Source organism: Procambarus clarkii, chromosome 27, assembly GCF_040958095.1.
Source record: "Procambarus clarkii isolate CNS0578487 chromosome 27, FALCON_Pclarkii_2.0, whole genome shotgun sequence".
NCBI lineage: Eukaryota > Metazoa > Arthropoda > Malacostraca > Decapoda > Cambaridae > Procambarus > Procambarus clarkii.
The window spans coordinates 15,676,209-15,699,403 of NC_091176.1; the positions used below are offsets into that span (position 1 = coordinate 15,676,209).

Genomic DNA, 23,195 nt, shown 5'->3' on the forward strand with positions numbered 1-23,195 from the left:
GTCAAAGTAGTTAACAGATGGAATCTGTTAACTAACTTCTTGGGTCCTCTGGTAGGTTAGGAGGACAGCAAGTTCTCCCTGAGGTTTCAAAACGTCATGAAAACTGTTAATTTAAAATGTCCTCTCCTAACCTAACAAAGCCAGAGGACCCAAAACAGAAAACGGGACAGTACGTCAACTATTCGCCAGCCGCTTCCATTTTCTAGTTCGTCGCATACCTATGTTAACCATCATCCCATGACTTTCATACAGAAAACGCAACACACACATCCATCTACCCGTTAGCCTAACATAAACATACTGCAGTCGATGAGTCACAATAACATGGCTAAAGTATGTTGACCAGACCACACAATCGAAGGTGAAAGGACGACGACGTTTCGGTCCGTCCTGGACCATTCTCAAGTCGATTTCAACTTGAGAATGGTCCAGGACGGACCGAAACGTCGTCGTCCTTTCACCTTCTAGTGTGTGGTCTGGTCAACACATTACAGTGTCTACCACAGTCCTATGTACAAACACAACAAACGATCATACCTTCCATCCAACGGCTTGGATGGCAGCCGTCCAAACGCTTGATATGGATGATAAGATACTTAAACTTGCTAAGCACTAGTAACTCCTGGGACGGCTGCTGTCTAAGAAGACCGGCTGCCGTCTAAGAAGACCGACTGCCGTCTAAGAAGACCGACTGCCGTCCAAGAAGACCGTCTGCCGTCTAAGAAGACCGTCTGCCGTCCAAGAAGACCGTCTGCCGTGTAAAAAGACCGGCTGCCGTCCAAGAAGACCGGCTGCCGTCCAAGACGACCGGTTGCCGTCTGAGAAGACCGGCTGCCGTCTGAGAAGACCGGCTGCCGTCTAAGAAGACCGGCTGCCGTCCAAGAAGACCGGCTGCCGTCCAAGAAGACCGACTGCCGTCCAAGAAGACCGGCTGCCGTCTGAGAAGACCGGCTGCCGTCTAAGAAGACCGGCTGCCGTCTAAGAAGACCGGCTGCAGTCTAAGAAGACCGGCTGCCGTCCAAGAAGACCGGCTGCCGTCCAAGAAGACCGGCTGCCGTCCAAGAAGACCGGCTGCCGTCCAAGAAGACCGGCTGCCGTCCAAGAAGACCGGCTGCCGTCCAAGAAGACCGGTTGCCGTCCAAGGAGTTATCTGAGCTTCGTCAGCTTAAGAATCTTATCAAATATAGTGAGCGTTTGTGATTATGCTCAAAATAACCCTGTTTGGAGATCTCTGTGAATATGAGCTAATGAGGCAGTGGCTACCCAGCGGGGAAGCTCGGTATTTGTGGTGATCACATGGCTAGAATATAAGTGAAATGAATATAAGTTATAGAATATAACTTATTATAGAATATCACTTATAGAATGTAAGTCTTTCCCCATATAAGTGAAAATGCTGAGGTATAGGATTTTCTGACAAACAGTGGAAACAGATATGCAGATTCACATGTCTTTTCGAGAATATCTGTATGAAATACAGAGTGGTGTTGTCGTTCAGGAACCAGGTTAGTTAAAGAACGACAAGTCTTGTTGGTCATTCCAAGATATAGATATATTTTTTTACTCCATAGTCATATTTTAGAAAAGCAAACGTTTCTCTGTAATAAACTTTTTACTCATTTTTCGCATGAAGAAAAAAACAAAACACACTCACACTCACACACACACACACGCACTCACTTAGGGGGCCTCGTAGCCTGGTGGATAGCGAGCAGGACTCGTAATTCTGTGGCGCGGGTTCGATTCCCGCACGAGGCAGAAACAAATGGGCAAAGTTTCTTTCACCCTGAATGCCCCTGTTACCTAGCAGTAAACAGGTACCTGGGAGTTAGTCAGCTGTCACGGGCTGCTTCCTGGGGTGTGTGTGTGTGTGTGTGGTGTGGAAAAAAAAAGAAGTAGTAGTTGATTGACAGTTGAGAGGCGGGCCGAAAGAGCAAAGCTCAACCCCCGCAAACACAACTAGGTGGAAACAACTAGGTGAAAACACACAAACTTGTGACCATGGGACAAGAGGTCTGGGAAAGAAGAGTTGACTACAGGAAAGAGGACTACAAGAGGATAAGGGACTATCTGGGAGAAGTGCAGTGGGAGGAAGAAATCAGAGGAAAAACAGTCCAAGATATGATGGACCTAGTCATACGGAAATGCCAGGAGGCCGAAGAGAGATTTATACCAATAGTAAAGGGAAAAAGTAAGAGAGAATATAATAATCCATGGTTTAATAGACAGTGTCAGAAAGCAAAAAGGAGAAGCAGGCGGGAGTGGAGGAAGTACAGAAGACAAAGGACAGAGGACAACAGGATCAGATGCAACAGAGCTAGGAACGATTACATTTACATAAGAAGAGCATCGGAAAGAAATTATGAGAACGATATTGCGATCAAAGCGAAAAAGCAACCTAAATTACTACACAGCCATATAAGAAGAAAAATGTCGGTGAACGAACAAGTGACAAGACTAAGGAATACAGAGGAGGTATAAACATAAAATGACAAGGTACTGAAGGTACCTTGTCTTGAAGGTATTCCTTGAAGGTATACCTTGAAGGTATTCAGCGAGGTACTGAATGCCAGTTTCCATGGAGTGTTCACCACCGAGCCTGAGTAACTCCCATTGTTAGAAGAGATTCCCCCTAGATGAAAGACTATCAGATATAGAGGTGACAGCAGAGGAGATAATGAAACAGTTGACAACACTGGATGCAACTAAAGCGGTTGGACCAGACAAAGTATCACCGTGGATACTAAAAGAGGCAGCGCAGGCCCTCAGTGTGCCTCTGGCAAGGATCTTTAATGAATCACTTATGTCGGGAGAATTGCCCAATTGCTGGAAGAGGGCAAATGTTGTACCAATTTTCAAGAAAGGTGATAGGGAGGAGGCACTTAACTATAGACTTGTATCACTGACAAGCATCCCCTGTAAAATGCTGGAAAGAATAATAAGGCTAAGACTGGTTGCACACCTGGAGAACATTAGGTTTGTAAACAAACATCAACATGGGTTCTGGAAAGGGAAATCTTGCCTAACAAACCTTTTGGAATTCTATGATAAAATAACGAGGATAAGGTAGGATAGAGAAGGTTGGGCAGACTGCACATTTCTGGACGGCCAAAAAAGTCTTTGATACAGTACCGCACATGAGACTGCTGTTCAAGCTCGAGAGGCAGGCGGGAGTAAGCGGAAAGGCCCTAGCATGGGTAAGGAACTACCTAACAGGAAGGAGCCAAAGAGTTACGGTAAGGGGCGAGAAGTCGGACTAGCGAACAGTAACGAGTGGAGTACCTCAAGGATCGGTGCTGGGACCAATTCTATTTTTAATATATGTTAACGCCATGTTTACAGGAGTAAAATCCTACATGTCGATGTTCGCGGAAGACGCAAAGTTGATGATAAGAGTTGTGACGGATGAGGATTGTAGGATCCTCCAAGAGGACTTGAACAGATTGCAGAGATGGTCAGAGAAAAAGCTACTGGAGTTCAACACGAGCAAATGTAAAGTTATGGAAAAGGGATTAGGTGATAGGAGACCAAAGGGACAGTACACAATGAAAGGGAACTGTCTACCTGTGACGACGCGAGAAAGAGACCTGGGAGTGGACGTAACACCTAATCTAACTCCTGAGGCACATATAAATAGCATATCAACAGCAGCGTACTCTACACTGGCAAAAATTAGAATATCATTCAGAAACCTAAGTGAGGAGGCTTTTAGGGCACTTTACACTGCCTACGTGAGACCAGTCTTAGAGTATGCCGCCCCCATCATGGAGTCCCCACTTGAAGAAACACAAAAGGAAATCTGAAAAGGTTCGGAAGTTTGCAACAAGACTCGTCCCAGCGTTACGAGGGATGGGGTATGAAGAACGCCTGAAAGAACTGAGCCTTACGACACTAGAAAAAAGAAAGGAGAGGGAGGGGGGGATATGATAGGAACGTATAAAATATTTAGCGGGATTGACCGAGTGGAAATAGACGAAATGTTCACACGGAATAATAATAGAACGAGGGGACATGGGTGGAAGCTGGAAACTCAGATGAGTCACAAAAATCTTAGGAAATTTTCTTTTAGCGTGAGAGTAGTGGAAAAATGGAATGCACTTAAGGAGCAGGTTGTGGCAACAAATTCGATTCATACTTTTAAAACTAGGTATGATAGGGAAATAGGACCAGAGTCGCTGCTGTAAATAACCGATGGCTCGAAAGGCGGGATCCAAGAGTCAATGCTCGATCATACAGCCACAAATAGGTGAGTACAAACAGATGAGTACACACACACACACACACACACACACACACACGCACACGCACACGCACACACACACACACACACACACACACACACACACACACACACACACACACGCACACACACGCACACACACACACACACACACACACACACACACACACACACACAGTGAAAGAACAGGTATTGAAACTTCGAACAGGCGAGGACAGGTATACAGAGAATGACAAGAGAGGTGTGCGAGGAACTCAACAAGAGGTTCCAGGAGGTCTTCACAATAGAACAGGGTGAGGTCACTGTGCTAGGAGAAAGGGAGGTAAACCAGGCGGCCTTGGAGGAGTTCGAAATTACGAGAGAGGATGTCAAGAGACACCTGCTGGATCTGGATGTTAGAAAGGCTGTTGGTCCAGATGGGATCTCACCATGGGTACTGAAAGAGTGTGCAGAGGCACTTTGCTTGCCACTCTCCATAGTGTATAGTAAGTAAGTAATTATCAAAAGAAGGCACCAAACCGGGAAGGCTATGTAGCACCATCAAATACGCAAAATAATCAGAGGGCGCTAAATATCACCAAGGATGCCAATACGAGAACAAAAACGCATAAGGCGAACGATATCAAAAGTATCCGAGTCACCAAGAATTCTATCGAGGGACAGGTGACCGCGAGGGGCGGTCGGAAAGCAAAACATACGCTCGTCCTGGAAGTCAGGACATTCAAGAAGGACATGCACGACCGTAAGAGGGACAATGCAACTAGGACAATAAGGAGCAGGGCGGCGCTCCATTAAGTGACCATGGGTTAAGCGAGTATGGCCAATACGCAACCTCGCCAGAGCTGTTTCCCACCGCCGGTTACGGTGGAAGGAGGACTGCCACGAGGAAACACAACATTTAAGAGTACGTAGCTTGTTACCAGTAACAGACAACCAAGAAGCCTGCCAACGGGTAAGGACTGAGGAATGGATAACCGGGTAAAAGTCGGAATACGGAATGCCCTTACGAGAGATGGGACAAGAGCGGACAGCTTCCTTGGCGGCAGCATCCGCACGCTCATTTAAAGACACACCAATATGGCTGGGAACCCAACAAAACTCAACCGACTTAAATTTACTATGAACGAGAAACAGCCAATGCTGGATCTCGACAACCACTGGATGAACTGGATTAAAGGACCCGAGAGCCATGAGGGCACTACGAGAGTCAACAACAACTACAAAGGAAGACTGACAACGAGAAAGTAGGAGACGAAGAGCATAGAGAATAGCATAAAGTTCCGCTGTAGAGATGCTAGTCTCCGGAGGCAAGCGACACATATAAGTGCGATCAGGAAAAACAACAGAGTAGCCAACACCGTCCGCTGACTTAGACCCATCGGTGAAGACAGAAACGGAGCGGGAGTGAGAAGAAAAGTGCTCGAGGAAAAGGCGTTTTAGAACCGTAGGAGGGGTAAAAGCTTTAGTGATACGGGTCAAGGAAGTACAAAACCGCGGAAGAGGGACCCTCCACGGGGGCAAAGAAGGAACAACACGAGGAGAAACATCAGAAATACGAATGGAAAGAGAATCCTGCAGGCGAGACAACCGGACAGAAAGAGGGAGGTGGTGAAGAGGAACAGGAACCGCAGGAGGGGTAAAAGTTAAAGCACGACAGAGGCGAGAGGAAGGATGTTGCAAGGACCGCGCAAGATAGCGAAGACAGTAGCGACCACGGCGGTCCTGGAGAGACAGGAAGCCAGTGTCAACATACAAGCTAAGGACGGGAGTCGAACGAAAGGCACCAGAACTGAGGCGCAACCCAGTATGGTGCAAAGCATCAAGACGGCGAAGAGTAGAAGGAGAAGCAGACGAGTAAGCAGGGCAACCATAATCGAGCTTAGACAGGACGAGAGAAGAATGTAAAGCAAGGAGAGTGCGCCTATCTGCCCCCCAAGAAGTATGGGACAAGACCCGAAGGAGGGTAAGGGCCTTAGAGCACTCAACACGGAGGTAAGAGATATGGGGAGACCAAGACAAACGAGTGTCAAGGAATAACCCCAAAAGCTTCGCGGAATCTTTGTATTCAAGGGGATGACCATAAAGTGACAAAGAGGGACGAAGAACAACCCGTTTCCGCGTAAATGTCATGGCACAAGTCTTAGAAGTAGAGAACTTGAAGCCATGATCAGTGGCCCAAGACGACACGGCATCAATTGCAAGTTGAAGCCGGCGTTGAAGGAGAGGCGAATCATCACCCTGACAACAAAGGGTAAGATCATCGACATAGAGAGCGGAGAAGACACCAGAAGGAAGAGAGGAAAGAAGACCATTGAGGGCAACCAGAAAAAGAGTAGTGCTCAGAACACTACCCTGGGGCACACCTTCGTATTGCTGAAAAGAGGGAGAGAGAGCGGTACCAAGGCGCACCCGAAAGGAACGACGAGAGAGGAAGCTGCGGAGAAAGAGAGGGAGATGACCACGAAGGCCAAAAGAATGAAGTTGAGATAGGATATGATAACGCCAAGTGGTGTCGTAAGCCTTTTCCAGGTCAAAAAGGACGGCAACAACGGAGGTCTTCGCAGCAAAAGCAGTACGAATATAGACCTCCAAGTTCACCAGGACATCTGTCGTGCTGCGGCACTTGCGGAAACCAAATTGAGAAGGGGAGAGGAGGTGATGGTGTTCCAGGAACCACATCAGACGAACGTTAACCATACGTTCAAAAAGTTTGCAGACACAACTTGTGAGAGCAATAGGGCGAAAGTCCTTAGGGGAAGTACCCAGAGACCCCGGTTTGCGAACAGGGAGGACAACGGCATCGAGCCAGTCCTCAGGGACTGACGACGACTCCCAGATCCGATTATACAGACTCAGTAAATACTGAGACGTGCTCGGAGGGAGATGGCGAAGCATCTCATAATGAATACCATCGGAGCCCGCCGCCGTAGAACCGCAGAGGGCCAGAGCAGAACGAAGTTCAGAGAGAGAGAAGGGATCATTATAGGGAAGCTGAAGATGAGTGCAGAAATCTAAAGGACGAGACTCAAGGACAGGTTTACGAAGAAGGAAAGATTGGGGAAGATGAAGACCAGAGCTAACAGAAGAAAAGTGGGAACCCAGTTCGGAAGCGACCTGCAACGGGTCCGCCACAAGAGTATCATGGAGGTGGAGGACCGGTGAAACATCGGGAACGAACTTACCCGCTATCTTGCGGATACGCTTCCAGATCTGGGCCAGAGGGGTTTCGGACGTAATTGTTGAGACATAAGATGCCCAACATTCACGTTTAGCCGTACGGATGGCCCTACGGGCCACCGCACTCGCTTTCCGAAAGAAAAGAAAAGAATCGGTCGTCTGCCTACGGCGGTGCCTCTTCCAGGCTGCACGCTTACAGCGGACAGCCCGAGCACAGTCCGCATTCCACCAGGGAACGCACTTCCGCGGACCCCGAGAGGAAGAGCGAGGAATAGAGCGGAGGGCAGCGTTGAAGACAGTGTCATGAAAAAGGAGGAGAGCGCGAGAGAGAGGCAGAAGGGAGAGGTCAGAGAGAGCAGCACTGAGGGTAAATAGGGTCCAGTCTGCCTTAGCAAACTGCCACCTAGGGAAAGAGAGGGAAGGGCGAAAAGAGAAAAAGGAAACAAGGATGGGGAAATGATCACTTCCATGGAGGTCATCAAGAACCTGCCACGTGAAATCTAAGTAAAGAGAAGAAGAGCAGAGAGAAAGATCAAGACAAGAAAGGGTGCGAGTCCGAGAGTCCAAATGAGTGGGCTCACCAGAATTCAGAAGAGACAGGGAAGAAGATAGGAGAAACGGCTCAAGGAGGCGACCCCGGGTATTCGTCAGAACGTCACCCCAAAGAGAATGACGACAATTGAAGTCACCCAGCAGGAGCACAGGCTCCGGCAAGGAGTCTAGGAGGTGTTTCAAATCAGGAAGAGAGAGCGGGACACTCGGGGGGAGATAAATGGAACAAACTGTGTACCATTTCCCCACAAAGATACGAGCAGCAGAACAATGGAGAGGCGAAGGAAAAAGTAAAGGAACAAAGGGAACATCTGCACGAATCAAGAGAGCAGAAGAATTAGAAGCCCCAGCAATGGCTGGGGGGGGGGAGAGAAAGGAATAGCCACGAAAACGACCAGGACGAGCACCAAGCATTGGCTCCTGGAGACAGACACAAAGGGGCGAAAACCGCGAAATCAGAAGTTGGAGTTCGAGGAAATTGGCGTAATAACCTCGAACGTTCCATTGAAGAATGGACAACGACGGGAAGAGAAAGGACAAAAACAGAGAACAAGGAAGAAACAAAGGCGAAAGAGCGACAGAGCACGTTAAAGAATATCAGGGTCGGGATCAGGGTCAGCAAAGTCAGGGTTAGGGGGCATGGGTAAACTGAGCAAAGACGGAGGGAAGGAAACGGGAGAACAGATCAGAGGTGGGCGGGCGGGGTCCGGAGGAGGAGGAGGAAGAGGAGGAGACAACGGAGAGGAGCGGTCAAGGACAGCAGTAGGAAGAGGGGGAGTAGAAAGAGGGGAGCGCACCCCAGCAAGAGCAGCAACCGAAAGGGAAGCAGGGGCCAAAGAAACCTCCATAGCAGGAACAGGGGGTGCAACCACTGAAACGGGAGGGGAAGGAGCAACAGAGCCAGAAGTAGGAGCTAAGAAAGAAAGCGAAGCCTTCTTACCCGCCGGGGAAGAGGAAGGAGAGGAGCCAGGCTTACGCTTCTGACTTAAAGAGACAGGTGTCCCAGCAACTACGTACCGGGCAACGGATTCCAGTGTCTCAACAGGAGAAGCCGAACGAGAGCACACACGACGGCCGTTAGGAGAGCGATGGACATCCGCCTGCACCGACAGGCGGCGGGGAGAGCCGAGAGATGGAGGAAGAGGATGGGAAGAAGGATCGGAGGGGGACGAGGAAGAAGACACAGGAGACATGACAGACCGGGTGGAAAGAAGGGGAACCCCAGACAGAGGACCAGGAGGGGGACCCCTCGGGAAAGAACTCAAAGGAACAGAGGAGGGGGCAGTGGGCGTATCAGGGTACAAGGCCCGGAAACGGTTGAGAGTCTGAGGAAGGGGGGAAGGACGAGGAGAGGAAGAGCGCAACACGCGAGCATAAGAGATGTTAGTATAAGGCGGGAGCCGGCGAACCTGGCGCCTCGCCTCAGGAAAAGACAAACGCTCCCGGTGCTTCAGGTTAAGGACGGCCGCCTCAAGCTTGTAATGGACACAGGCACGGGAGAACGTAGGATGGGCCTCACCGCAGTTGAGGCAGCGAGCTTGGGGAGAAGTGCACTCCGACTTAGAGTGACCTTCACTCCCACACAAAGGACAGAGAGAGACAGTCCCAGAGCAGCGGAGGGCACCATGCCCAAACCTCCAGCACTTATTACAAAGTCGAGGAGAAGGAATATACTCCTGGACAGAGCACCTAGCACCAGCAAGAATGACAGAGGATGGAAGGGTCCTACCATCAAAGGTGATCTTCACAACGCGAAGGGGTTGACGTCGACGACCACGAGGGGGACGAGTAAACGAGTCAACCTGGAGGACAGAATGGCCTTGGGCATCAAGGATATGCCGAATATCATCGTGGCAATCCTGCAGATTCCGAACACCGGTTGCAACATGGGGTGGGGGGAGAATAGTGCCAACACTGGAATTCATCTGAACGTTCTTGGAGACCCGAACAGGGATCTCGCCAAGGCAAGATAAGGCAGCCAAGCGGGAAGCCGCATCCTGAGAAGGAGCAGCAACGACACGTGTACCGAGACGAGTGGGGTTGAAAGTAACACACGCATCCACGGAATCTACAAGATGCCGATGGAGGGAGAAATCGTCAGGAGGCGCAGAATCAAGAGGGAGGAGATCAAAGTATTTGGCCCATGAAGCAGGACCAAACAAGGCCTGATACGCATCAGCATGGGAAGGAATCGAGCGAGTGCGGTTGGGGCGCGAACGGCGTTGAGAACCCCTAGAGAGAGAGGGGTCAAAAGGCGCAGTAGTCACAACGAAAGACTTAGCCACACCAGGGGACGAAGTGGTCACCACCGGGGGCTGGAGGCTCGACCCAACCTCAGAGGAGGGAGGGGAGCTGGGGGAAGAAGTCAGGACGGTCAAAGGAGGAGCAAGGTCGGGGCCCAACGCAGCGGGAGCTACAGAGCCTGGTCTTCCAATACAGGCCGACTCGGGGGCTTGGTCGCCCACCCCACGAGCCTGAGAGGGTACAACGGAAACATTCAACGACATAGAGACGAAAAGTGACAAATTCATCCACGAATGTGCCCCCATACCCACCATGGAGCCACAATTAGAGGCAGGACACCCAACAGGAAGCTATCGCTGATCACGCCGGGGCCCCCTAGGGGTGCGTCGTGAGTATACGCCCCACAAACGCCACCTTAAGAACCGTCAGTCCGTCGAGATCGGGTTCAGCGACGAAAGGGGGATTGACAATAAAAGGTTCCCCTCGCTCGAGACGTCGGGTACTACAGTTCTACGGGTGCAAGAGTATGCCTCCTCAAGCACCCGGGCGTCAAAATAGAAGAAGTCCAAAGAAATAATCCAAAACAAGCAAAAGGTCGGCAGGAAACGACAAGCAGATAGGAGAAGAGGGGGGAGAAAAACGAAACATAAGGAAAAGGAAAAGCGATCCGGCACAATTGGAGAAGACAGCAGCAGGAGTGCAAGGCCAGAAAAGGACAGAGGACTGCCCAACGGAGTAGTGTATAGTAAGTCACTAGAGACGGGAGACCTACCAGAAATATGGAAGACGGCGAATGTGGACCCAATATACAAAAAGGGCGACAGACAAGAGGCACTGAACTACAGGCCAGTGTCCTTGACTTGTATACCATGCAAGGTGATGGAGAAGATCGTGAGAAAAAACCTGGTAACACATCTGGAGAGAAGGGACTTCGTGACAAATCGCCAACATGGGTTCAGGGAGGGTAAATCTTGCCTTACAGGCTTGATAGAATTCTACGATCAGGTGACACAGATTAAGCAAGAAAGAGAGGGCTGGGCGGACTGCATTTTCTTGGATTGTCGGAAAGCCTTTGACACAGTACCGCATAAGAGGCTGGTACATAAGCTGGAGAGACAGGCAGGTGTAGCTGGTAAGGTGCTCCAGTGGATAAGGGAGTATCTAAGCAATAGGAAGCAGAGAGTTACGGTGAGGGGTGAGACCTCCGATTGGCGTGAAGTCACCAGTGGAGTCCCACAGGGCTCTGTACTCGGTCCTATCTTGTTTCTGATATATGTAAATGATCTCCCGGAGGGTATCGATTCATTTCTCTCAATGTTTGCGGACGATGCTAAAATTATGAGAAGGATTAAAACAGAAGAGGACTATTTGAGGCTTCAAGAAGACCTAGACAAGCTGAAGGAATGGTCGAACAAATGGTTGTTAGAGTTTAACCCAACCAAATGTAATGTAATGAAGATAGGTGTAGGGAGCAGGAGGCCAGATACAAGGTATCATCTGGGAGAGGAAATTCTTCAGGAGTCAGAGAAGGAAAAAGACTTGGGGGTTGATATCACGCCAGACCTGTCTCCTGCAGCACATATCAAGCGGATAACATCAGCGGCATATGCCAGGCTGGCCAGCATACGAACGGCATTCAGAAACTTGTGTAAAGAATCATTCAGAACTTTGTATACCACATATGTCAGGCCAATCCTGGAGTATGCAGCCCCAGCATGGAGTCCATATCTAGTCAAGGATAAGACTAAACTGGAAAAGGTTCAAAGGTTTGCCACCAGACTAGTACCCGAGCTGAGAGGTATGAGCTACGAGAGACTACGGGAATTAAACCTCACTTCGCTGGAAGACAGAAGAGTTAGGGGGGACATGATCACCACATTCAAGATTCTGAAGGGAATTGATAGGGTAGATAAAGACAGTCTATTTAACACAAGGGGAACACGCACAATGGGACACAGGTGGAAACTGAGTGCCCAAATGAGCCACAGAGATATTAGAAAGAACTTTTTTAGTGTCAGAGTGGTTGACAAATGGAATGCATTAGGGGGTGATGTGGTGGAGGCTGACTCCATACACAGTTTCAAATGTAGATATGACAGAGCCCGATAGGCTCAGGAATCTGTGCACCTGTTGATTGACGGTTGAGAGGCGGGACCAAAGAGCCAGATCTCAACCCCCGCAAGCACAACTAGGTGAGTACAACTAGGTGAGTACACACACACCTAAGTGGGGATTAAATAGCAACTTTAACACTGCTCAAAACCATAAAGCTCATAAAGGAGAGGAAAATACAAAAGGCATGAAAGCACCGGAACAGAGGCGATATAGGAGCTAACACAAATTCATAAAACTTACAAAATAAAAAAAGAACAACAAGAAAACTAAGAAAGTTTCGTTGTATCCAAAGTCAAGAGACAACCGAAGCTATTCCATAGCCATATAAGAAACAAAATAACAGTGAAGGACAACAAAGTGGCCAGACTACACGACAGGTGATTGAGTCGGAGCAGCTGCTCCTTGTGCTTGGAGAGGAAGTAACCCAAGACAAGGGGCAGACACTGACGTAACACCAGAGGAAGCAATAAGGCAACTTGCGTCACTAGAGGAAGCAATAAGGCAACTTGCGTCACCAGAGGAAGCAATAAGGCAACTTGCGTCACCAGAGGAAGGGAACGTTGTTGAGCAAAATGCATCCCCATGGATGTTGAAAGAAGGTGCACAGACATAAGCATACTTCTACCTTTGTTCTCAATGTTTCACTGGGGAAGGGGGAGGACAGGCGTTTCCCAGCAGGTGTAAGATGAGAAATGTGGTGCCACAACATTACACAGGAAACAAGGAGGTTGCAGATAACCATATAGCCAGTGCCACTGACAATATTTCCATGCAAAGTACTGGAAATAATTTTAATTATACGATTTATAAAACATTTAAGAGATAACGACGTATTTAAACCAACCTTCAACTCAGTATGTGAGAAGTAAATGATACCTAACGAACCTACTTGAGCTATACAAAAAATTAACGAAAGTTATAAAAGGCCCAACAGGACGGACAGACTGTGTATGTATAGACTAAGATAGTTGTTAACACAGTTTCGCATAAAAGACATCTACATCAACTCAGAAAAGAGGCAGTAGTGACTGGAAGAACATGAGAATACCAACCAGACAGGAGTCAGCACGTCACAGTGAGAGGGGCTAGAGTCACACTTAATGTAGACACCCAATCTAGTTATTTTGTTATGTTATTGATCTAAGCAAAATTAAGACAGCGGGACACTTGAGGATTGTCAAATATTTCATGAAGATTGTTATATACTTATAATACAAATATTTCAAAATATGTGAAGGATGTGAACGGGCGTGGTCCAGGGTGGACCAGAAATGAGATTCGTGGCCAACGTGGCTAGTGAGGGCAGGCATAGCTAGAGTAACTTTGTTGATAGTAATCTGGGAAGTGAGAAAAAAATGAGATGCTTACGAAATTGTTCATAGTCTATTTAATGTAATCGAAAATGTATCAGAGCTTGTGTTACCTTTGTCTGCACGTCACACGTGTGTCACCAGCCGCGCGGCACGTCTTAAGGGACAAGTAGAGATGTTGATATATTTACATTAATACCAAAACAAATAAGATCACAACAAATGGTGGCGTAATTAAGAACACGAAAATTGGTGGCAACGAAAACCGGTATTAGAAGGTACATTAGAAGGAAAACCGGTATTAGAAGGTACATTAGAAGGAAAACCGGTATTAGAAGGTACATTAGAAGGAAAACCAGTATTAGAAGGTACATTAGTAGGAAAACCGGTATTAGAAGGTACATTAGAAGGAAAAGCGGTATTAGAAGGTACATTAGAAGGAAAACCGGTATTAGAAGGTACATTAGAAGGAAAACCGGTATTAGAAGGTACATTAGAAGGAAAACCGGTATTAGAAGGTACATTAGAAGGAAAACCGGTATTAGAAGGTACATTAGAAGGAAAACCGGTATTAGAAGGTACAAAAAAGGAACCATGTCATCAGTTCCATTTTGTGGGACAATGATAGACGTTTTGACGTAAGTTTAGTGGTGTTGAGAGAGATAGTTTCAGATGAGAGGAATGTTAGGTCAGAGTAAAACCAGGTCAGAGGAAGAGTGAGGTATAGTGGTTAGGTCATTAGGGGCAATTTTGCGTATATACGTTTTTTATTTCTTTACAGGATATCACCAACGAGAGATTCCCCAAAATATATTTTTATTTACAATATGCGGTGTTGGATAGTAAAGCGTAGTGTTCTTAGCATGAATTATAGCTAATGGCTAGAGTGATTAGCGTGGGTAAGCATCGGCAAGTGTAGGGCGTGATAGGCATGCCCAGTAGGCTGGAGTATAGAGAGGGCGAGGTGTATACCGTTAGAATAGCGGTAATATAGAGAAACCATTGATAAGTTAAATCAAGAGTGAAAATTAAGTGATTTAAATTAAGCTAAATTAAGTGCCGATTGTATTTTAAAATGTTTTTAAAGAGCACTATGAAATAATTACAGTTTTGGGTGATTTACGGCGTTATCAAGCGTTTGACTAAGAAAAAGGAGCAGAACCCAACCGAAAAGATTTAGTTTTATATATATTATATATATATATATATATTATATATTATATATATATATATATATATATATATATATATATATATATATATATATATATATATATATATATATATATATATATGTCGTACCTAATAGCCAGAACGCACTTCTCAGCCAACTATTCAAGGCCCGATTTGCCTAATAACCCAAGTTTTCATGAATTAATGTTTTTTCGTCTACCTTACCTACCTAACCTAACCTAACCTAGCTTTTTTTGGCTACCTAACCTAACCTTACCTATAAATATAGGTTAGGTTAGGTTAGGTAGGGTTGGTTAGGTTCGGTCATATATCTACGTTAATTTTAACTCCAATAAAAAAAAAAGACCTCATACATAGAGAAAAGGGTTGCTTTATCATTTCATAAGAAAAAAATTATAGTAAATATATTAATTCAGGAAAACTTGGCTTATTAGGCAAATCGGGCCTTGAATAGTAGGCTGAGAAGTGAGTTCTGGCTACTAGGTACGACATATATATATATATATATATATATATATATATATATATATATATATATATATATATATATATATATATATATATATATATATATATATAATACATATATATTAGTATATTTTGGTAGCAGTCTTTCCTGTAGACATATATTATTAAATATGACCGAAAAAGTAAGATTAATAATTCTGACACGAATTTTCTCAATCTTTCGTACATTTCGCTTCACTGTTGGAGGTAAATCAAAAATCAATTCTCCAAAAATCATTTTTATTTCTAGTCTGACGCGACACGAGCGCGTTTCGTAAAACTTATTACATTTTCAAAGACTTTAGTTCACAAATACACAACTGAATAGAACTTACGCATCTCCGATTTTATATCTACATTTGAGTGAGGTGGAAGGGGTGATGTGGCATTAACACAAGACAGAACAAGATGTGGTATTAATAGGGTATTAATTTCATCAACACAAGACAGAACAAGAGTATTAATAGGGTATTAATTTCATCAACACAAGACAGAACACGAAACAATGGATATTGAATAGAAGTGTTTGTAGAAAGCCTATTGGTCCATATTTCTTGATGCTTCTATATTGGAGCGGAGTCTTGAGGTGGGTAGAATATAGTTGTGCAATAATTGGCTGTTGATTGCTGGTGTTGACTTCTTGATGTGTAGTGCCTCGCAAACGTCAAGCCGCCTGCTATCGCTGTATCTATCGATGATTTCTGTGTTGTTTACTAGGATTTCTCTGGCGATGGTTTGGTTGTGGGAAGAGATTAAATGTTCCTTAATGGAGCCCTGTTGCTTATGCATCGTTAAACGCCTAGAAAGAGATGTTGTTGTCTTGCCTATATACTGGGTTTTTTGGAGCTTACAGTCCCCAAGAGGGCATTTGAAGGCATAGACGACGTTAGTCTCTTTTAAAGCGTTCTGTTTTGTGTCTGGAGAGTTTCTCATGAGTAGGCTGGCCGTTTTTCTGGTTTTATAGTAAATCGTCAGTTGTATCCTCTGATTTTTGTCTGTAGGGATAACGTTTCTATTAACAATATCTTTCAGGACTCTTTCCTCCGTTTTATGAGCTGTGGAAAAGAAGTTCCTGTAAAATAGTCTAATAGGGGGTATAGGTGTTGTGTTAGTTGTCTCTTCATAACATATGCGTCTGTTGTTAACGCATATGTCGACCGTGCTCTCAGCCACAGCTCAGAATGGAAGCAAGTCGACGAAGAACTCTGTAGGGTAAGGCAGGTCCTAGTCAATAACGGCTTCTCCAATGGTTTCGTCGAAGACATCATAAGAAGGAAAGTGAAAAGCCATGCAACCTCTGAAGAGACAACTAACACAACACCTATACCCCCTATTAGACTATTTTACAGGAACTTCTTTTCCACAGCTCATAAAACATAGGAAAGGGTCCTGAAAGATATTGTTAATAGAAACGTTATCCCTACAGACAAAAATCAGAGGATACAACTGACGATTTACTATAAAACCAGAAAAACGGCCAGCCTACTCATGAGAAACTCTCCACACACAAAACAGAACGCTTTAAAAGAGACTAACGTCGTCTATGCCTTCAAATGCCCTCTTGGGGACTGTAAGCTCCAAAAAACCCAGTATATAGGCAAGACAACAACATCTCTTTCTAGGCGTTTAACGATGCATAAGCAACAGGGCTCCATTAAGGAACATATAATCTCTTCCCACAACCAAACCATCGCCAGAGAAATCCTAGTAAACAACACAGAAATCATCGATAGATACAGCGATAGCAGGCGGCTTGACGTTTGCGAGGCACTACACATCAAGAAGTCAACACCAGCAATCAACAGCCAATTATTGCACAACTATATTCTACCCACCTCAAGACTCCGCTCCAATATAGAAGCATCAAGAAATATGGACCAATAGGCTTTCTACAAACACTTCTATTCAATATCCATTGTTTCGTGTTCTGTCTTGTGTTGATGAAATTAATACCCTATTAATACTCTTGTTCTGTCTTGTGTTAATGCCACATCACCCCTTCCACCTCACTCAAATGTAGATATAAAATCGGAGATGCGTAAGTTCTATTCAGTTGTGTATTTGTGAACTAAAGTCTTTGAAAATGTAATAAGTTTTACGAAACGCGCTCGTGTCGCGTCAGACTAGAAATAAAAATGAATTTTTGGAGAATTGATTTTTGATTTACCTCCAACAGTGAAGCGAAATGTACGAAAGATTGAGAAAATTCGTGTCAGAATTATTAATCTTACTTTTTCGGTCATATTTAATAATATATAATATATATATATATATATATATATATATATATATATATATATATATATATATATATATATATATATATATATATATATATATATATATGTCGTACCTAGTAGCCAGAACGCACTTCTCAGCCTACTATGCAAGGCCCAATTTGCCTAATAAGTCAAGTTTTCATGAATTAATTGTTTTTCGACTACCTAACCTACCTACCCTAACCTAACCTAACTTTTTCGGCCACCTAACCTAACCTATTAAGATAGGTTAGGTTAGGTTAGGTTAGGTTAGGTAGGGTTGGTTAGGTTCGGTCATATATCTACGTTAATTTTAACTCCAATAAATAAAAATTGACCTCATACATAATGAAATGGGTAGCTTTATCATTTCATAAGAAAAAAATTAGAGAAAATATATTAATTCCGGAAAACTTGGCTTATTAGGCAAATCGGGCCTTGCATAGTAGGCCGAGAAGTGCATTCTGGCTATTAGGTACGACATATATATATATATATATATATATATATATATATATATATATATATATATATATATATATATATATATATATATATATACAAGAGTTCTTATATTCTTGTACAGCCACTAGTACGCGTAGCGTTTCGGGCAAGTCCTTAATCCTATGTTCCCTGGAATACGACCCCGCGAAGAATCGTTTTTACAACCAGGTTCCCTTTTTACTGTTGAGTTAAACAGAGGCTACAGTTAAGGATTTGCGTCCAGTAAATCCTCCCCGGCCAGGATACGAACCCATGACAAAGCGCTCGCGGAACGCCAAACGAGTGTCTTACCACTACGCTACGGAGACTGCCGTAGCGGATAGTTCTGTTATATTTTTTTTGTATTTTAATACATTTGGGGAGTTTTCTTGGACAGTTTAATAATTTCGTTGGCGAATGCTTAACAAATTTTGCAATGGTTTTTAAGCTATTGAAAACCAAGAAGATTAGCGGAATAAACGGACAGGAAATATGACCTTATGGAGTTATAACCAACAGCTACATGTAAACAAAATAAATAAATAAACAATCATTAATAACGAAGAAATTGTACTATTCTTGAAATAACAAACAATAATTTGAATACTAATAATATGAATAAATAAACCTCCATTACATACGACCAGCATGTCTGGCCATGAGAAACCCAAACACTAAAATAACATGAACGTTGACCACTGATGACTTAATATGCATCAATGACATTCTGACTACTGGTGACATGATATACATCAATGACATGACTGACCACTGATGACATAATATGCATCAATGACCACTAGTGACATGATATACATCAATGACATAACTGACCACTGATGACTTAATATGCATCAATGACCAGTAGTGACATGATATATATCAATGTGACATAACTGACCACTGATGACATGATATGCATCAATGACATAACTGACCACTGATGACATAATATGCATCAATGACCACTAGTGACATGATATACATCAATGACATAACTGACCACTGATGACATAATATGCATCAATGACCACTAGTGACATGATATACATCAATGACATAACTGACCACTGATGACTTAATATGCATCAATGACCAGTAGTGACATGATATATATCAATGTGACATAACTGACCACTGATGACATAATACGCAACTGAACAATGATACATTTAATGATCCCTTCAATACGGCTCAGGAAGAATAAGTACCTCCTTATCTCATCGTAAATGCAATATAATCCTTCCAATGTTTATATAAAAAATAACGCAACCGTAAGGTTGAAATTCTATGATGTTTGAGACAGTCTTACCTTGTGGAAAAGGGGCGTTTGCTATATGATTGATGCCTTTGGTGTTTCCTCTTGCTGTTTTAAGACTGAAGATGCCCCTATTCTCTGTAGAGGGGGGGGGGAGGGGGGCAATGCCCCCTTGAGCATCTGGGTGTATCACACTGCCAGCTTCACCTGAACCTCAGCTGCCGTTCGAGCTTAAGCATTACATGGTTCTCGAGTAACTTTTCCTCACAAGCTTGAGTCAACAAAGGGTTTTCATCGAATATTGGCCACTTATTTCCAAAAAAGTTGTTGATTTCTTGTAAATATTGCTCTAAGCACCGCACTCCAAATGGCTTTCACACTAACTAGTATTTCTCATAATAGCTTTCTTGGCAAGATAACTGTTCTGGCTCGCCTTATCATATATAATTTACACTCGGTGGTTCATCACCAAACACTGGCAACCAAGGTTGAGTTACTACCACTTACGTCATACTTGCCATCCATAAATCTGGTTGACGTGGCCACTAGTTAAGACACACTCGTAAGCTACCGCCTGCGATTGGCTTTGATGTCCGGGTCGTTACTGGTGAACCATCACGTCAGCAGGTAACCAGCGCCAGTTAGCACCACCGCAGTGTAACTCAACCCGACTGTCAACAAAGACGACGATTTTGTACACCACCAACAACTCACGCTTGTCTGAGCGCCAACGTAAAGCTCAATCACTGCTTGTTGAACATCTCTTTCCTCCAACCATTATGTCCAAACACCAATTTACAAAAAACACCATAATCACCAACCCGTAAATATGGTAAAAGTGATACATAGAAGGCATTAGAAGCCTCAACAACCCAATAGTAATTACCGTCGTGCCCTCAACAACATTCTCCTCAAATCGCCAATAATTTCAGAGAACGAGAGAGAAGCTGGACACCACAGAGGCCTAGGGCTCAACGCACCCAGCACGCCACGCTGACGGAGCTCCACTGAGGACCACGACCCTCACTCTCTCTCTCTCTCTCTGCCGCCTGTGGTTCACTCTGCCACGACCAGTCCTCCGTCCGCGAGCGGCGAGGGCGCCACACCAACTGGAGTTGTTTCAAACCTGCGTCTCGCTGCCTCCACCCTCACTACTGCCATTTCACTCCTCACCTCGTTATTATCATCACACTGCCTCCCATACCGCTATCATCACACTCCCTCCCACACCACCACCACCACCACCACACTGTCCTCCCACACCACCACCACCACATTGTCCTCCCACACCACCACCACCACCACCACACTGCCTCCCACACCACCACCACCACCACCACACTGCCTCCCACACCAACACCACCGCCATCACACTGTCCTCCCACACCACCACCACCACCACCACACTGCCTCCCACACCAACACCACCGCCATCACACTGTCCTCCCACACCACCACCACCACCACCACACTGCCTCCCACACCACCACCACCACCACCACACTGCCTCCCACACCAACACCATTGCCATCACACTGCCTCCCACACCACCACCACCACCACCACACTGCCTCCCACACCAACACCACCGCCATCACACTGTCCTCCCACACCACCACCACCACACTGCCTCCCACACCACCACCACCACCACCACACTGCCTCCCACACCAACACCACCGCCATCACACTGCCTCCCACACCACCACCACCACCACCACACTGCCTCCCACACCAACACCACCGCCACCACACTGTCCTCCCACACCACCACCACCACACTGTCCTCCCACACCACCACCACCACCACCACACTGCCTCCCACACCACCACCACCACCACCACACTGCCTCCCACACCAACACCACCGCCATCACACTGTCCTCCCACACCACCACCACCACCACCACACTGCCTCCCACACCAACACCACCGCCATCACACTGTTTTCCCACACCACCACCACCACCACCACACTGCCTCCCACACCACCACCACCACCACCACACTGCCTCCCACACCAACACCACCGCCATCACACTGCCTCCCACACCACCACCACCATCACACTGCCTCCCACACCACCACCAACATCACACTGCCTCCCACACCACCACCACCACCATCACACTGTCCTCCCACACCACCACCACCACCATCACATTGTCCTCCCACACCACCACCATCACACTGTCCTCCCACACCACCACCACCACCATCACACTGTCCTCCCATACCACCACCAACATCACACTGCCTCCCACACCACAACCACCACCATCACACTGCCTCCCACACCACCACCACCACCATCACACTGTCCTCCGACACCACCACCACCACCATCACACTGCCTCCCACACCACCACCAACATCACACTGCCTCCCACACCACCACCACCACCATCACACTGTCCTCCCACACCACCACCACCATCACAATGCCTCCCACACCACCACCATCATACTGTCCTCCCACACCACCACTACCACCACCAGCACACTGCCTCCCACACCACCACCACCACACTGCCTCCCACACCACCACCACCATCACACTGCCTCCCACACCACCACCACCATCACACTGCCTCCCACACCACCACCACCATCACACTGTCCTCCCACTCCACCACCACCACCATCACATTGCCTCCCACACCACCACCACCACCATCACACTGCCTCCCACACCACCACCACCATCACACTGTCCTCCTACACCACCACCACCATCACAATGTCCTCCCACACCACCACCACCACCACCAGCACACTGTCCTCCCACACCACCACCACCATCACACTGTCCTCCCACACCACCACCACCACCACCAGCACACTGCCTCCCACACCACCACCACCACACTGCCTCCGACACCACCACCACCATCACACTGCCTCCCACACCACCACTACCATCACACTGCCTCCCACACCACCACCACCATCACACTGCCTCCCACACCACCACCACCATCACACTGTCCTCCCACACCACCACCACCACCATCACACTGCCTCCCACACCACCACCACCACCATCACACTGTCCTCCCACACCACCACCACCACCACCAGCACACTGTCCTCCCACACCACCACCACCACCATCACACTGTCCTCCCACACCACCACCACCATCACACTGCCTCCCACACCACCACCACCACCATCACACTGTCCTCCCACACCACCACCACCAGCACACTGCCTCCCACACCACCACCACCACACTGCCTCCCACACCACCACCACCATCACACTGCCTCCCACACCACCACCACCATCACAGTGCCTCCCACACCACCACCACCACCACCACACTGCCTCCCACTCCACCACCAGCTCATTGTCCTCCCACACCACCACCATCACACTGTCCTCCCACACCACCACCACCATCACACTGTCCTCCAACACCACCACCACCATCACACTGTCCTCCAACACCACCACCACCACCATCACACTGCCTCCCACACCACCACCACCATCACACTGCCCCCCACACCACCACCACCATCACACTGTCCTCCCACACCACCACCACCATCACACTGCCTCCCACACCACCACCACCATCACACTGCCTCCCACACCACCAGCACACTGCCTCCCACACCACCACCATCACACTGCCTCCCACACCACCACCACCATCACACTGCCTCCCACACCCCCACCACCACCATCACACTGCCTCCCACACCACCACCATCACACTGCCTCCCACACCACCACCACCATCACACTGCCTCCCACACCACCACCAGCACATTGCCTCCCACACCACCACCACCACCATCACACTGTCCTCCCACACCACCACCACCATCACACTGCCTCCCACACCA

General features: G+C 46.8%; 2 protein-coding genes across 2 annotated transcripts in view; both read right to left on the minus strand.

The window, feature by feature from the left end:
- LOC123762694 (5-hydroxytryptamine receptor 2A) overlaps nt 1–20,433 on the minus strand; it is a 513,254-nt gene extending 492,821 nt beyond the window's left edge. The window contains exon 1 of the mRNA XM_069332380.1: nt 19,393–20,433. The gene's annotated coding sequence lies outside the window, so the exon portion shown is untranslated. The remainder of the gene's footprint in view (nt 1–19,392) is intronic.
- The window catches only part of LOC138369165 (polysialoglycoprotein-like), a 43,713-nt gene that overhangs the window by 13,402 nt on the left and 7,116 nt on the right, over nt 1–23,195 (minus strand). The gene's annotated exons all lie outside the window — the stretch shown is intronic.